We start from the raw sequence: 18,344 nt of genomic DNA, 5'->3' as shown, positions 1-18,344 counted from the left end.
CATTAGTAGCCGTAGTTGCAAGAAATGGCAAACTTGCTGCCAGACATGCTCCTGCAGGGACACTGTTGTGTGCACTGTACATCCCCCTGGAATGCAGTGCCTGAAACTGTATTTGGGTCCAATTATTCAATGTGCAGTTTTCTGCACTATACCTAACTACTTATCTCACCATTTCTATACTTTTTCATCAACACAGTAACTCTGCTACGGATATCTGTTTAAGGATATCACTCTTTCAAGGGAGAAGTGTGTAAGCTCTCTTTGCTTCTTGATCTAAAATGACCCAATATGGTACCAGAGGGACTATCTGACTAAGATTAGGTGAATTACCACAGAAAAAAATTAATGATACGAGCTATGTTTTCAAGTTGAATGCAACCACAACAACCCTGCCTTAGTGATGGCCATTTCCTATTTAATTTGTGACTACCCTGGGAAACAGCACTCTTTAAATTTTACTTCTTGAAGAATCTCCTAGGAAGACCTCTTGGCACCTTCACTGGTGTGTTTCTGTTGTATTAGTCCTCCATCCCTTGTGAAAACATGTGTGTAAAACAGATGGATTAGGTGATCATCTGCAATCCCCCCCCCCTATCATTTTCTGAGTATTCTGAAAACGGAGAAGACGTACCTCTCAGGGGCCCCAGATCTGTGATTGATTTTGGTGCAGAAGCAAAAGCACATGTTTTGCAGGCGAAGAATGTAGACCCTGTGGGAAAGCTTAGGATGCACAGTAGTCTTGAGTAGAAGCTGAGTAAGTGAGATAAAGCCCAAAGATGGTTCCCTGGAGCCCTCTATTAGAAGAATTGTCCAAGCTATATGGTAGACAATCCTGGGATGAGAGAAAAAGCAAAAGAACTGAGTACAGAAATACAAACTAAGAAAGTGCTCCCAGAATGAAAACAACAGCTAAGAAGCCTGGAAATGTTTGTCAACTACTGCTTCTGGACTGCATTGCTTTCTTCTATGGTAATGAACGATCATCTCAGAGGAAAAATTATTGTCCAGAAGGAACTCTGTCTAGCACTTTAGGAGGGAGAAATAGAAGGGACAGAAATGATTAAGTTGCCATAATATGTAAAACAGCCTCCAAAATACATACCACACCTCACATAAAAAATAAGCAAACTATGAAGTATAAAATGAGCCTTGAAGGCAGTGCAGGGGGTCACAAGTTTTTTTGGTGTGAGGGTCTTAGTGGCCTCAGCTGATGTCAATTTAAAGAGACAAATGAATACACCAGAAGCAGGAAAATAATGTGGTGTTATTCCCTGAGGTATAAATAGCTCATCAGACACTTTTTTTTTTTTTTTAAGGAAAAAAAAAAAAAATCCTTCCCCTCAAAACAACAGAAAAATCTCCAAACAAAAAACACCACAGTTCCTCTGAGTATGAATTTAACCAACCGGTTTCCTGGCTCTATTGAGTGTTTTTAATCCCAGCAGAAAACCTGACTTGCTTATCCAGCTAATTGGGACCTTGCTCGTATTATGTCAGTTCAGGAATCCTAAAGAAAAAGGCTACAAACACACAAAAAGAGAAGGAAAAACAGGCAGCCATCCTGTGGGTTTAAGAATTTCCCTAGCAGATACTGGATTTCCAGTTCTAACTCATTTCTTTAAACTGCACTGGTGAACATCAAAGAGTACAGCATAGAGCATGCTGAGTCCCAATTACACACCTCGAAAGTAAATGTTCCGTCAATGGAAAGTCTTCAGAAATCCCAAACGAAACACAGGCTGAGATGTCCAAACGCTCCTTGAAAATTGCAGTCCCTTTCTTTATTGATAACGATTGCTTCATTAAAATGCATAGTTTCTAAAACACAAAACTACATCACTCCGTGGAAAATTGTTTTAGGAACACTTTAAAGCACATATGGATATTATTACTCTTTGCAAGATACTAGGAAAAGAAGTGTCAAATAATTAATTTCAGTGCATTTCTTTTGCTTTTAACAAGCCATCTTTAGAGACAGGAAATCTTTTCTGAACACAGCTCGTGTTTCAAAGGAGAAATAGAGTTTGTACAAATAATTGGTGCGTGTTGGAGTTGGGGGAGCATGAGTAGCGTTATTAAAAAAAGAAAGAACTCTTTAAAAGCTGTGTAAACTCTCTGTAGCTAAATACAAGTTCAAACACATATCTCTTTCACATCACTTACCAAAAAATCATGGCCACAACAGTCTTTGATTGTTGGGCGGGATTGGGATTTTTTTTTTCCCTCCCCACAGTAATGCACAGATTTTTCTGTAGCGCTTTGATATAATGCAAAGGAAAAAAAAAACATCTTTGTTGCCATAAAATTAATTCAAATAAGTAATGAATTAAAAAATAGGCACAATGAGGGGTCCTTTGTTTCCATTGTGCTTTGTCGCTAACCATCATGCCAGTGCTCACACATGTATTAGTGTGATACATACCTTCTTGCAAATGTAAGTGAACTGAGTATAGCAGGAGGAAAACATGGAAGCATATGTGAGTTACGTTACAATAGTGTAAAAGCATTGAAAAAAAATATATATATATATGCTACGATATAATGCCAGTATACCACTTAGGAGAATATATAAAATTATATGGAAGTGGTTGTATATATGCTTCATTAATCCTCCATACTAAACTGTGTCATGGTTTTATAATTTTGATATCAACATTCCACATCATAACATCACATAAAGCACAGGTAATTAAAGATGTAATACTCCAGTTCCATGGACTGACAACTTACCAGATACCTGGTTCTCAGAAGGGAAGAACAACTACATATCCCAGGGGACTTCACACTCAGAGAAGAAGATAAGACAGGGGGAAGTCATGGGATCTCCCTCCCTGGTTCTCTCTTGCTGGCTTGATTAGATATGGGCAGAAGCAGGTTTAGATGCAGAACCGGTGAACCCTAAAAACTTTTGCATCAAGGTAGTCAGGAAGTAGTACTGAAACTAAAACAGAGAAATCACACAGCAGGGAGGCAATGCACAGTTAAATGTGAGGAGTAACTTCATGTTCTTTTCTTCACCCCCTTTTTATTTTTGTTTGTTTGTTTGGGTTTTTTCTTTGCATACTTTTGATCATTCCTGAAATTGTTCAGAACTGTCAGTAAATGCTGAATCCAGACAAGCAGCAGAAGTTCCTACAAGTCTTAGAACACTGTCTCAGCCTATGTGGGATGATAAGGGTTGCTGTAGGTACAGGCTTTTGTGGATGGGTTTGCTACCATGCAGGCTAATTGTTTTGTTCAGGAAGGCCTTGTATTGCAAACCACAACTCCATCATCCCTTGTGGCCTAGTATCACCTTCAGCACAGTCCAAACCACAAATGTGAGATTAATTAGCATTCTCCTTTTTCACTAGAATGGAACATTTGTATGATTGTTTTCATTTTTAAATTCTGCACTACATGTTCAGGTGCTTAAAAAGGAAAAAATGGTTCTTAATTGATATGTAAACATGAGGCTTTTTTGTGTCTCTAGTTCAATTTTAATAAGGCTACATGATAATGACTCTGGCTGTTTGACAGTAAATCACCAGTCTCAGGACTGCCACACTGGGAAAACTTCTTACTTTTAAAGCTGCACTGAAAAGGATTATTGAGCTTAGAATTAATAGGATGGCCTTATGCCTAGATGATACTAGAATTCTTGCTCTTACCAATGTATAAAAATTTTCCCTTAACACAATGGTACTAGACTAGTACAGCCAACTTTATATTTTGGGTTACTTGATTCAAACTGCAATATATGGAATTTCTGGCAAACTGCAGTGCATTCAGCTCATTTAAAAAAATAATAAATTTAATACATCATTATGGATCACTCATACTAAAAAAAAAAAAACAAAGTGTTAGTCAAAGCATCTTTTAAAGCTCTAATTTCTCATGACAGTTCTAACATTCCTTGCACCAACACTACCACAGCAAACTTGGACACTCCATTGTAGTTAAAATATATTCCATGAACCTACACGGTATTTCTGCATTATAATCCTACAGTTCCCCCAGTTTATCCACATACATGGAGAGCTCTAGATTTGCCATCTTCATTTCCTGTGTACCTAAGCAGAGACTTCACACCAGTACTTTCAAGTTTCTGCCCAGGATTTCCCAGAAGCAAATATGTGTTCATATGCACTTAAAATATTTGAGGTATGCACCATAAATCTATTACTTCCATAGCATATCAGACATACATTTGAATGCACAGAAAAACTGGACACCACATGCTGTGCTGTTTCCAAGAGGCATCATAACTACAGCTGCATTGGGAGCATCAGAACCACCAGGTACTACCTCCTCTTACCCACCTGCAGCTGCACTGTAGTCCTACAGGACAGCAAACCTGAATCATTTTGACTGATCAGAGTAAGACTAGGAGCTGAGCCAGCAACTTCTGTTCTTGAAAGTAGGCTTTGGTCTCTGAAAATGGGTGTTACCATAGATCAACAAATAGACCCAACAAGTGATTGAGCATGCATTAAGATAAGGGTAATAACAAACACATCAAGAAACCTAAGAATGAATTAAGCCAATACAAATAAACAGAACAAAAAATATGTATGTCTCTTCACAGTCAGTCTGGGGAAAGACAATATTTACAACAGATGTTCAGCACCTTCTCTACAATTCCAAGCTTCAGGAAACAAGCAGTGTTTTGGCAATGTCACCTTAGACACTAAAGGTGTTTAGAAAGTATGTATGCTCTTTAAAAGCTGAAATTAATGTCATGATGAGAGAAAAAAAAAATAAAAAAATAACTATGCATAAGAAGGTCTTGGAATTTGCTCTGCCAATGAGACTGCTGCTGGAGTGCTTCTTCATCCTCTCAGCACTATCTGATGTCAGACACAGTGAGCCCGGCAGCAGGCATGGGGAAGCAGCTGAGCCAGGAGGAAACAAGTACAGGGCAGATCTCAGGTTGTCAGAAGACAGTCCTTTTGCACCTTACGAAAGAATTTTTGTTATTTCAGGAGAGCTCTAAGCTATAATCCAGAAATGGGATGCTAGATATACAAGATTTAGTTTTGTCTTAGCCACCCAAAAGCTGAAGTGTGATGCAAAGTTCAGAAAACGGTGTTACTCATTCTTATTGGACAGCTCTGATAAAAGTGTGGATGAAGAACATCATGCATCTTCATTGCTTTAATACACAGTATAGAGAAATAGCTCTAGAGCTCAGGACACAAATGGAGCTTTAGATTAGCTGTCAACAATGTCATATCCATGTTAATAATGCCCTACTCATGCCTGGGGCTGACACTCTTTCTTATTTTTATTCACAAATTCCATTTAATAACAGCAATAAGTCACTCTAGACAGTGCATTTCTAAGGGATTTTTGCACTTCTCAGGTGGTTAAAGTCACTTGACCTTCGGCCTCATGCCTTAAAAACTCCCTGAGAGATGTGCTAAATTGCCCAGAAATACATTGCCTGTCATGTCTTGTTGCTTAATTAAGGGCCAACCTAGATGGCCTATAAGGACTGCCCTTCAGTAATTACTAATTGATCTTCTACTCAAGAAAAATGAATAAATTCCACAGCAGCCACACTGTCACATGGCATTTACTCAAATTCATATTCCTCCAATGGAGAATGAAAAGCACATAGGGAATGGGTGGATTGAGGGCAGAAATTTTTTAGAGCAGCTAACCCCCACTCCAGAGTTTGTCATGAGCTGCAGCTCTCAACCCTTTGCATGCACTGAGACAGAAAATATTTCTTTTAAATCAGAGGCTTTTTAGAAACTACAGAATATCTAAAAATTCTCCATCTGTAGCTGTTTTGAAAGATAGTTCATCTTCATTACAGATATCTAACTGAGGAATCACAGGCAGGATGATAAATCATCACCTGCTTCTTAAAGCACAAAAAGAAAGAAAAATTTACAGTCTACCAAAATAGCCAGAGGAAAACACATTTCAAAGTTGTGTGAAGAAAGAAGGTGGGGTTTAGGTAGGAAAAAGAAAGGTTCTCGCAGCTTTTGTTAAATTTCATTTATCAGAGTACATGAAACAGACTGCCTGGACTAACTTTATTTTGTAACCAAAGCTGAAAATAGCCCAAAAAAAAATACTGGTATCCCCTGGTTTTCTAAAAGAACACAAGTGCTTTGGGCTTTATCACATATGTTGAACATGCACATGAAGTTGTTTTCTAGTATAAGCAATATAAATACTGTGCTTTCAAAATCTGTGTATATAACACCATTTATTGACCTTCCATTACCCTGAGCAGCAGCACACTTAACCTACCAGAATCACCTGAGGAAACTCGCAATGTTCTGCCCTGAGAAGAGCAGGGTGAGGAGAGATAGATAAGCACACTCACTACAGCTCCCTGAAAAAGAGATTATAACCAGGTGGGTGTCGATCTAATTTCTCAGGTGAGAAGTGACACTGTAAGGCATTAGCCCCAGGAAGTTGTGCCAAGGAAAGTTCTGACTGGATGTTAGGAGGAATTTCGTGACAGAAAGGGTGATGAGGTATTGGAACAGGAAGTACAGGGAGGTGATGGAGGCACTGTCCCTGGTGACTGAAGAGACGTGGCTGTTAGGGATATGGTTATGTTAGGCTGATATTTGGACTTAACAGTCTTTTCTAATATAAATGATTCTGTGCTGACTTCTCACAGTTACATCAGTAGTTCACACATCACAAAATTACTCAAAGAATAAGAGACCTCTCTCTGAACCATTTCAGCTCTACCCCGGGTGAGGAACTGGAGTCAAAGACAGTATTTTTCTTTACTTCACAAGGCTGAGATTTTACTTTGGTAAACATGAGTAACATAAAATGCTTAGCTGCTTTATCTTCCTTATCTTCTGGTATGTAAAGTGTTATGGATTTAGTTTCCCAAAAAACTGCAAATGTTATAGGGACCTGTCACATAAATATATCTGCTTCTCATTATGATTATGCAATTGACTGGTATTTCATCTCAACATATTGTACTAATCATTTTACAATATAATCGAAATAAATGCACTCACCAACAGCAATTCCTTAACCCTTATGATTTGAAACAGAGATAAATAGCAAGTTAAGTTATGAGAGGTTGCTTCACCCTACCTGAATAAAACCAAAGATTTGAAATGCAGAGTCAAATCAGATAATTGCCCTTTCCATCCATCCTCTCTGTAATTTAAGTAAAAACTGCACCCTCTCATACTTCTGCAATTAATACAGTTCTGAAGTAATATGAATGATTAACCTAGCTATCAATAAGACATGTAAACATATACAATGTATGATGAAGTTTTCTGTTATAACATATTTACAGATAATTATGGGCAGCAATGAGCTATGCATTTCTAGGGTCTTTCTTTTTCCAGAAACTCAGCTTAGCTAGAGTTATATTGTGCTAACATCACCTTAGCTGAACATCAATGTTAATGCATCATTTTGGTATCTTAGAAAAGCATATTTCCTTTAAAGTAAGGGCATAGCGATGCTGATATTTCTGATGTCTGATTGTGCCTGGTTTCTTGCAGCTGAAAAGACCTTTGCTGTTATCATGTTCTGTGCAATGATTTTTGTGTTTTCTATAACATTTTTTCCTCCCTACACATGTGCATTTTACAGCCTCTTCATGTTGGTATAGCATGAAGACTTATGTGGAATTTAGAGGATCTGAACTAAATGTAGCTAAAAGGAACTTTTGGATGAACTGCCTGGGATTTGTTCAGATCTGTTAAAGTAATGGGGGAAAGCACAAAAGGATAAAGAAAAGAAAGGCCTTAATCTTTGTTCCATGAGTGATAAAGCAGCATCACATGGGTGAAAATTGGCCTGACCTTCACCCACATGATGCTGCTTCTGCCTCAGCCACTCTTTCTTTGCTCTGATTAAGTGAAGATAGCCTCTTTCTCTGCAAGAAAAAGTCAAAGAACAAAAAGAAAAGAAAAAAATCCTGTCTTAACTATAAAAGATTTATTTTTTTAATCACAGTTGGGCTCATACAAGCCAGTTTCTAATCTTATTTTTTTTAAGCTAAAAAAGTGCCTTTTTAGAATTTCTTTGGCTCAGTTTCTTTAGCTCCCCCCCCCCTCAAACCTCAGGGCCTAGATCTTAACTTGCTTCCCTTGGATGTGCTTTGTTGCTCATGTTCACTTTTACATGATAGCTGTTTGACTTAAATGGGTTGTTCGCCAAAGGATTGCCCCTTGGGGAATGGAAAAACTGGAGGGAGGGAGAGAAAAAGCAGTACTCAGCTGGCTTAAATGGCACGTACAGTATATCTATTGGCAGGGTATTGCCAATGCTCCGAGGAGACCTTCAGTGCTCAGCTTTTACCACTGGATGCCATCCACCAATTGAGATTTAGTTTTATGCATCAGGTTATCTACAATCCTACAGGCAAGAAAAATTTAAGTTGTGACACTGCTGTCCAATAACTCTTGTGGATAATATTTTTAATGGCATGATATGTAAATTTGACAAGGATATAAGAAGTCATTCTCCAAATAGTCAACAAACTCTGAGAGCAAGTGATGTTTTCAAAGCCTAAAGAAGGGGCCCACTGAAATCTATCTCCTTTTTATGGGCACTGAATAGCCCATTTTTGCAGCAGGATCAAAATGCATTATTAATCAGACATCTCTCCACTAAAAAAAAAGTAAAATAAATCTGTTAAATTCAAGGTTACATAGGTGTACATATATGTGTATCTGTTTGAATAGAATCTAGCTTCTCAGCTGAATGAAATCCAGTGAATGATTGGTTAAGTCCACAGGCTAGCTTCAATTTCCACTGGTCATTTTTTCCCCTCAGGAGCTAAGACTATATGATGCTGTGCACCATAATGGAATGTCACTGTAATGTGTAATGTCTGTTATTATATTACCTATCTGAGGTAGGGAATGAGGAAAGACCTCCTCAGCTTAACTTCAAAACACGTCAGATAGCTTTTAGCTAGAAACATTCTATATTATACAGCTGCTCTATTAGAGATGGGCAAGTTATTTAGCAAGTTCACCATAGTTTCTAAAAGTGAAATCAGATGTATGGATACTAGCACACACTACGTCCAGTATGTCTTCTCCTGATTAGTTCGAGTTTGAAACAATGTACACAAATTCATTGTGTTTAGAAACTTTGTAAAAGCTACTGCCAAGAACCACAATTTAGAACTTGCATATCAAAGTTAAAGAAGTAGTATCAGTGTATTTGCTTAAAATAATAACAAATATCATCTTACTCTTTGTCAGTGGTTTCAGAAGCATCAAAATGAATGAGTCATATTCTGTCCTAAGCAGGTATTAACCACCCATCTTTGCATGATAATTATAGATAAATTGATTATATATATTAACAAAGCTGACATTCACAGGATATTGATTTTGTGTGCAACAAAAACAAAGATCACACTATCACTCCTTTGTTTTCTTAAGTTCTACCATTGTGCCCACAGAGAGTACCACAGAAAATGTTGTGGTTGTAAAGATGTTCTGCAACAGTTAAAATCTGGACTCTGATTCAAAGCCCATTGAAGGCAATGAAAAAACTCATATTAACTTCAGTGTGCTTTGGCTCTGGCACTTGTTTCTTTATTTAGAACTTGTAATGATTATTTAGTGGAAGAGACAAGTATTCTGAGCTTTGCATGCTTCAGTCCTCCTGCTAAAAATAAAATTAAATACGTACAGAAAAGAACTTTTTTCAGAAAAAAAACATACCAATTTCTAACAAGTTAAAATTATTCTGCTACCTAATACTGCAATGCAATGGAAAGCAGAGCAATAATAGCAGGGGGGTAAAGTCCAAGGGCACAGCAAGTGAGGATAAGCCCAAATGCAGCAGACATAAACATGGAAACAATGAGTGTAAAGGGGAGCAGGGGGGGAAGAAGAAAAGAAAGACAAACAAATAACTGCTTACCTTCAGAAGGCCTCAGGTATGCAAGGATCTCCAGTGAGATGCCCTTACCTCCATTGCCAACTCTTAAATGAGGTCTGAGAAGGGGTGCATCCTGCCTCCACCCCTTTCAGTCACTCAGGTACATTGCATGCACCTGAGCTCCCTGGGTTGGCCTTGCCTTCCCACCAGTGCTCAATCACTGCTTCAAGCTGTGACTCAGCATTTCTGCTGCAAATACATACATCAACATGCATTTATGATCACATATGGAGAATCACAAATGTATACGTTTTCTCACACACATACAAATCATATTAAGAATTTAAGGTACAAACCTTTCAGGTTTGGTTCACTGGCCCAGACAGGAGTGTCCAGTGCTGTCTCGGATGCAGCATAGTGTCTCATACACCCATGTGAGACTGGCAAACATGGCAGAGGGTCTATAAGAGCTCTATTTTCTTCTGGATTGGCATTTGGAGGTCAGGTGGCATCCTTAGCCCTTGTCAGATGGCAACAGGGTCCTGATTTGGGGCAACCCAAGAGAGCCTTTATCGTAAGTAATTGAATAGCCAAGAGTAGATTATAAAGGCTCTGTATATTTTCCCCACAGTCATCTTACAGAATTGTTTTTAAGCTCAGGATTTGACAAACCAACTGGTTTTAATTTTGTGGCTTGAATCACTATTTCATTAACAAGAGGACAACATTCATGATGGCATATAAAATATTGACGCAATTGGCTAAATTTAAAAAGAGGAACATACTGAAAACCACATTAAAAAAAAAAAAAAAGAAAAAGAAAAAAGAATGTGCTTTTATTTAAAGCACTAAAAATACTTTTAAAATACATTTTTGGCTGAGCTGTCTGGTTCTTTCAGAGTTTCTCAGTACTACAGCATTGCTTTCACATGCCCATAAAAGCTCACATTAAGCCAAAAATGGCATCACCCTGGCCAGTAGAGAGGGAAGGCAGTTTGTTGACTTCACCTGTTAGCTAGCTATCGACAGGTCTAATCTGAAGCTTTCCTCACCAGCAGATGATAACAAGGATCAGTACCTCCTTTTATTTAAAATATCTTGTATGTGCCATTACATCTTACTGAAAATGCACATTTCTACATATTAAATTGCTCTGGGTACAGCACATCTTGTATGATTTTTTCAATTCATGGCAGCTGCCTCAAACAAGCTTGAAAGGCTCTATTATGGTCTGTTGGGTCAAAAATTGCTTTTTTTTTTAGCAATGAAGTACTTAGTTACAGTGAATTGGTAACAGAATATCCATGCCATAATATGCATATTGTGCACGGCAAAAGGCGAATAATTTGTAATCTCCATTTAAACTAAAAGCATAAATACCTACTGTATTCAGCAGATCTGAAATGTCCTACCAGTACATATTTGAGATGTCAATGTGTTTGTGTGAAAGACCAAAAAGATCTGTGCTATGATAATGCAACTTATCGACCAAAAGTAGGATTTACAGCTCTTCTGACTTTTTGATTACTCCCACTTCATTATTAGCGTGCAATCCACTCAAATGTAGTTCAGGAAATTCACAACTGAAAATCTATGGCCATTAATGTACATCCCACATGCAGTCCTCAGCAGTGACAGAAGTTCAGGTAAGAAAGATGTGTTGTCATTCTTAGAGACCCCATTTCTTGCTCCATCATTCACATTAGGGAAAACTGAGGAATAACACAAGAATTCACGTGTATCAGAAATCAGGCTAGGATTATTTATTTGCTGTTATCCTTTTGCTGTGCAAATTCAGATCCTCTCACTTTCGATAATATTTCTTCATATAATCCATCCTCATCTGTGATCCTTGTTAACTTTGTGCAACAGAAAGTAAGTCCACCATGCAGAAGAGGGCATTGGAAGGGGGAGAATAATATTCACATAAAGTCATATGTGAGTAATGCTGGTGACTGCATCACCACTGTCCTCTCTGTCCCTCCTGCAGTCCTTATTTGCCTGGAAATCCCTTACTCGGACTGCTTTTTGCTCATATATTTTTGCTGATATTTAATATTCTTTCTCCTCCTTTCTCTTAATTTTTTAGTGATCCACATGTAGTACATATAATAAATACATGGACTCACTTACAAGGCCTACAAGGCCTGAAGATATTGTTCATTATGTTTCATGTGCCACAATAGATCAAAATTATTCCCAGAAGGGTATGTGTTTAAACTGGCAAAGAAAAGTGACTGACATTTACCATAAGTACTTTTGTCAAAGCTTTGGCATGTTATCAGTTTGCAGAACTCTTCTAATGATCAGTGTCCATACCCACCAGATGTGCTATGAAGAATATGCCGGATACTTGTAAAATTCTGCTTCGCTCTTAACAGCAAATGTGTAAAATACAAACAGGTTAGGCTACAGATTCTGCTACGGAAATTTGATTGGTTAAAAAGCTGAGCCTGAAGGGTCGGAGAATGTAAATAATTGGAGGCAGGAGCCTACCCTCTTGGCTAGTTTCAGAAAATGTGGATTATCATCTATATCCTCAAAATCTAAACTGCCTTGTATAAATTTGCAGCTTCCATACTGATGCAGGCAGAAGTAGGAAATACTTAAGTTAAAATAAGATTGTATCTCTGTATCTGAGGGAAGAAAAAAAATAAAAGACAAAGAAAAGAAAAACAAGACAGCATTGCCTATTCCTGTTTGTTTATCCTATTATTCCCAAATGCCCATTCCTAGTTCATAAACATTATTGTTTTCAAAGGGTACAAGAACAAGCGCTGAAATGAAGTCTGTCACGAACACATGGAGGGAGGATTTAATTCTTTCAGGCTCTTAAGGCGCCAAGAGCTTGGCAGAAGTTGCTTGCTATTCCTTTTGCTCCCTGTTTTGAAATAACTAGCCTACAGAGAGCTTGCTAACTATACCAATGCATGGTAGGTGCTTGAGCTGGATTCAAATCTGCTCAGAATATTTGAAGTCAGCAAAGCTTGTAGAAAATATTGAAGGGAATCTTGGGCCAGGTTCCCCTTGTGACTTTTCCAAATATCCAAAGAATCTTTTTCCTGAGCTACTCATCATGGCATGTAGACATTTATTTATGAAGTTCTAAGGCTCTAAATACTGCACATCAAGTAAATTCTTTAAGTATTGAATATCAGATTTTTTATTAAGTTTGAATTATTCCGTTGGGCTATGTTCCTATTGAGACAGACATTAGTAACAGAACATCAGGCTTTTGTTCATCTTCTCTTTAGGAAGATTACAAGTATTTGTGAATTCCAGTAAATGCTTCTATACAAAAAGAGGTTTTCTCTTAGATAAAAACTCAATTTTACCACTTTCTTATCCACCTTCTACCAGTCGTTCAAACACAGATTTTAGATCCTTGACAGATCATCCTGAAAAGTGACTCAACAAAATTAGTGTGTCTACTTAATGGTATTTATTTGCAGTGATTGCTCCCACAGTGGTTTTCACAAAGTAAAGCTAGAGAAGATTATGGTGCACTTTTTGGGGTTGTGCTCTGGTTTGGAGTTTTATTTTGTGGATACTCACCCCTTTTCCAGCAGCCATAACAGTGGTTAAAATACTGCCAATTCCTTCTTTGACCTTGCTTAGGAAAAATCTCAGATGATGCAGAATCATATATGAGCTCTAGTCTTCAGGTGTCCTCATATGCACTCATTGTGTGGAACAGTTATTACTTGGCTGGTTTTGCTCTGCTTCTTATTATGGCCTAGGAGGCTCTGTGACAGCCCTTCCACAAGCTGGCTCTTCCACTAATTTACTGTGCATTCAGAGAGGGTAACATTTCCAGAGTGCAACCAAATGAAAAATAAAAAAACAACATGGGACTTTATTAAGATATATGCCAAAATTACAACCACAGAGGTTTCTATATATGCATGCTAATCATTTCTAGTTATGCATGAAGTTAATTTACAAAAGCAGATTTACATTATTTTAATGGCATTCTCTACAAATAAGATTCAATGATTTCAGTTTGGTTTTGATGCCCTTTTTATGTTTTGCTTGTTTTAAAATATGTTTTAATTTGCTTTGTCAATAATAAGAAAAATTAATGGAGCTCTTATTAAGGTTAAAAGCACCTCAGAGAAGCCATCACTTGTCAGTTTTTGTTTTATTGCTATGATTACAACAAAGTTGTATTGGCAAAATAATAACCTCTTTTTCTCTGGCAGGTTTCAGGTTGCTTCTGGAGAGAAGTGATGTGGAGCTGTCCTATGCAATGACAGGGAAGCACTTGCAGAGCAGCACAGAGGTTAGGGATACCCCTTGGAGGAAGACATTCATGCTCTGTGCCAACTTGTGGGCTCCCATCCACCTCCCACTGCAGCTCCTCTGTCTCCTGCCTTGGGACACCACCAACCCTGGCTGTCCTTGGCTCCATCACTTCCCAAGCTCAGCAGGACTCAGTTCACTGGCCCAAAACAGTGGAATAAATCTCACAGTTTTTCCCTAATCCTTGAGTTTTCATGACGGCAGTTTTCCTGTTGATTTCAGCAGAAGTAGTATCTGAAGATGAATGGCAGGATAATACCCATTTGAAATATAAGTGGACAGCAGCATCAGATCAAATGGGTGGTGAAAAGAGACTGAATGGAAAATGATGACAGGACAAAAATACCCCTTCCTACCTACATCTTCAGTGTTTTCATTTCCAAGCATTTGTTAAGCAAGGAAGGAGTTCTCTCTCTATTTAATGTAATTTAGTGATAATTCACTGGAAAAGGGAAAAGATCCTTTCACAGCTGTATCAACAATATCTTCTCTCTTAAAAGAAAACAGCAGCTGACTTAACATGTCAAGCATCACGTATTTGGCCACAGACGGCAAGTGTAAGCCAGACTGGCCAATAGCACTGACTTGGAACAATGCCACTGAAAAGTTGGTCTGTAAACTGATGCTACCTTATTTCTTGGATTGTAGAAGGGCTTGCTGAGATTTAGCAGCAATGCAGAACTACCACATTCCTCGTAGATATTTCTTTTCTTGTTACACAAGATCCATGCATGAAGTGAAAAAGAACAAATGAACATCAGGTTTACATCACCACTGATATGTGAATGATTGATCACCCATTAAATCACATACAGAGCTGGTAACAGCACACGGGGTAGCGTTAAAGTAAAATGTTTGATATTCTTTACTCTAATTAAACATGGAAATAATACGATGCAGTCTGTATTGTAAATGTTATTGCAGATTATAGACCTAAAGGAGAGGTGTTATGCCACCTTTATAGCCTCCAGTTCCTGGAGACTGTGACTTAGAGCTGCCTCAGGGCTGCCCTAAATTACACCAGTTGGTAATGACTCCCAAAGGGCCGATATGCATCCAGTGGTTGCTGGAGTGTAAAGTACTTTGGCTATGCCAACAGCCCATCATTTCGCAATGGAGGCTGAGAGCAGCTGGCATAGTGCTTGGAGAAAATCCCCAAGTAGTGGTTTAAGACATTTTTCGAACTCTTTTTTTTTGTCATGAGAGTGATATAAAATAAAGGCCAGATTTCACAAACACACAGGGGCTTTTTCTTTATTATTTAAGCATCTGTAGTCGTGAGTTGATAAACTGAGAGATGAGGGTTTCAATAGGATTTCAGAGCAGGTATCAACCCAATATGCTTCAGCTTGGCAGCATTCCAGCTCTCTGCCCTGGCCCAGATTCCCTGCATGGTGCAGTGGAGCACCACTGGCTGTCAAAGGCATACTCCTGGTTTACATCTCTGTTAGTAAAAGTAGAACTGGATTCCCCCTTGTAAGTGCCAGTTTTTTTAATTCAGGATCATATTCCATTCTTCGATGGAAGAATGTCATCGATAAAACTTGACTTTCCACATGTAAAATGTTTTTGTAAATGTATGTGTGACTCATTCAATAGCTCAGACCATCCACACTCAGTGAGTGATGATTTTTCTGTGCAGTGGGTGGGTGGGCCAACCATTCTTAAGCAAATCTCAAATATCAAAAAGTCTTCTTGGAAACTGGGGCATAATATTGGCCATTTGGAGATTTTATTTTGATGTGATGCTCACTTAAACCATCCTGAAGATAACAGCTGACTGCTAGCAGCAGAAACTCATAACTCACAAGCTGAGCTGATGCAGTCCAAAATTCAGATGACTGTGTTTCCAAATCTCTGAGACAACAAGCCACTGCTGATGATCTTACTATCAGAACTTTGAAACATAATCAAAAATAAAGTAATTGACAAAGATATCACAGGTAAGAAACATACAAACCCTATGGGCAGGCACAGGTTGGTGTTTTTCTTAGGTAAATTTACTAGAGAGAAGTATCTTTTCTATTCTAAAGAGAGCTTTTTTAAAAAGTCACTGAATTCCAGTATTACTGAGGAGAAGAACAATTTCACAAAGAAATATTTCTAGATGTGAATTCATAAAGAACTCATTCTCGTATTGTGTGGAGGAAGATGAGTGTTAAGACAGAGGGCTGAGCTGTAACCATTCTAATGGGAGGAAAAAACTAGCATTCCCTTCTCTTTTGCTGAGTTTTTGAGCTAGCCTTGGCTAGCAGATCTGAATAGGGTGGAAAAAAGTCAAAAGAAGGACTGATTAAAGAAGCTAATATTGCATCTTGTCTGCTCCCTGACTGTGCATCCTTCTGTGCACGTGGAAGAGAAATGGTCTGGCATTTCTGTCTCTCCCTGCAAGGCTCAAATGGTAGTTAGAAAACTTCCTTAGTGCTTTGTACATATCTGCTCACACATGGACACATCCCAGTTCCCAGCAAAAAAGGTGAGGAATGTGGATCATCAAATGGTAGAATAAAACATAACAAAATGGTCAGAAAGAGATCATCTGGCCCATCGTTCTGCCTGAAGGCAGGATTGACTTCAGCTAAGTACATTCTGATAGCCATCTGTCACTCTATTTTTTGAATTATTAAATTATTTTTAATAGTTGTAACACCTGTTATTATCCTCTAAGCAATCCATTCCAGTGATTAGCTATTATTTCTGCACCCTGTAGTAACACTGCTAACCTAGAACTAACATGAGCCAAGTATTGGCGGTCCATCACTTGTTATACTCACTTCTTTCACTAGATCCTTTCTGGAGTTTGGAAAGAAGCCTAGATGACTGGAACCTCCCATATCAAAGGACTTGGGCCATGATTTTTGTTTATTTAGTGGTTTAAATTTGACAGAATTCCTTGGATGGCAAAGGATTTATTTTGTATTTTCCCTGGAGCTGGAATATAATACCTGAGGACTGGAAAGTGTTTTGTTAAAACATAAAAGCAACTGATTTTTTCTCCTGTGTACTTTTAAAATTTGTTCTGAAGGCAGAAAGGGATGGAAAACTGTGTAATTAAAGAAATCTAAAGGAGGGACAGTAATGAACAAATACCATTATTTTTGCCACAGTTCTTGAGGAAGCTAAGATAGAGGTGCAGAAAATCTGTTACAGTGATGCACTTTACTTAGCATGGGAGTTCATGCAGTGCAAAGAGCTTAATGTGTGCAGCTGAGCTGGGCCTAATGGGCATCAGTTGTTATCTGTGGAAATGGAGTCTGTTAGAAGGAGGCTGGCTACTATACCCATCTGAGATGGCTAGTGGGATTTTCAACGTACTAGTGACCTTTTCTTACTCATTTTGCTGAATTTTTATCCAATAAAAGCCATCATCTGCCCAATATACCCAAGTCTGTATTGTGCATTCTGAGCCCGTTGGTGAGGGTATTGTGAGAAGCAGATGGAGAGGAGGGGAAGACTGTAGAAATGGAACAGGGGCTGGGGAGTAAGGGGAGCTGCTGAAAGCCGTATACACTCACTCTCACATTTTTATATATACTTTTAAGTAGGCTTCTATACATACAAGTATATGCATATATATACAAAGTGCATTCGACACAACATTTCTCTGCCACAAATGTAGAAACTGCTGTGAATCTGCCAACAGGCTTTGCATACTTCCTTATGCTAGGAAAATTCTCTAGGAAAACAATTATATACCTGTTGTAAATTGATCCAGTTTGATAATAATTTTGCTTGTTAATTATATCCCTTATAAAGCTCCAGGCACATGAAGAAGTTACAGATAATTATGAGTAACTAAGTATGGAAATTTAAATAGCAAAAAAATTATTACCTGTTAATGCTGCTCCCTGTCCATTTTGATGGGTGCATATGGTTATGTTTACACAAAAAGTCAAACTCTCCAATATTGTATTAAATAAATATAAGTTTAACAGAAAGAAATGTTGTTGATGACTTTGATTTCATTGTGCAGCAAATTATTGCCCTGCAAGGTTAAAATATGGCTAGTGAATGCCAGAAAGACTGAGTGGTATTGCTCCATAGGGCTGCTACAGCAGTGTAGTAACCTAATAGCTCCGATTTTCAGAATCCTGACAAGTTACTAAGGCTTTGATCAAACATGAAAGGAAGTACAGTTTTGTTCCAGACCATTTAGAACAAAAGCTTTGTTTACTTTTTTTTCCCTGTTTTTGTTTTTGTTTTCAAATAAGATC

At 38.1% G+C, this 18,344-nt stretch overlaps 1 protein-coding gene across 2 annotated transcripts in view; it reads left to right on the top strand.

The window, feature by feature from the left end:
- LOC107318292 (uncharacterized) overlaps positions 1 to 18,072 on the top strand; it is a 163,425-nt gene extending 145,353 nt beyond the window's left edge. For both annotated transcript variants that reach the window (XR_014933551.1, XM_085513561.1), the window contains one exon: positions 14,031 to 18,072. The gene's annotated coding sequence lies outside the window, so the exon portion shown is untranslated. The remainder of the gene's footprint in view (positions 1 to 14,030) is intronic.
- Positions 18,073 to 18,344: the final 272 nt, after the last annotated feature.

This window comes from Coturnix japonica, chromosome 12 (genome assembly GCF_054131305.1).
Source record: "Coturnix japonica strain WE chromosome 12, WE-NBRP24, whole genome shotgun sequence".
Taxonomy (NCBI): domain Eukaryota; kingdom Metazoa; phylum Chordata; class Aves; order Galliformes; family Phasianidae; genus Coturnix; species Coturnix japonica.
Note: the sequence above shows the minus strand (reverse complement) of the source record. Positions and strands in the feature narration are given on the sequence as shown.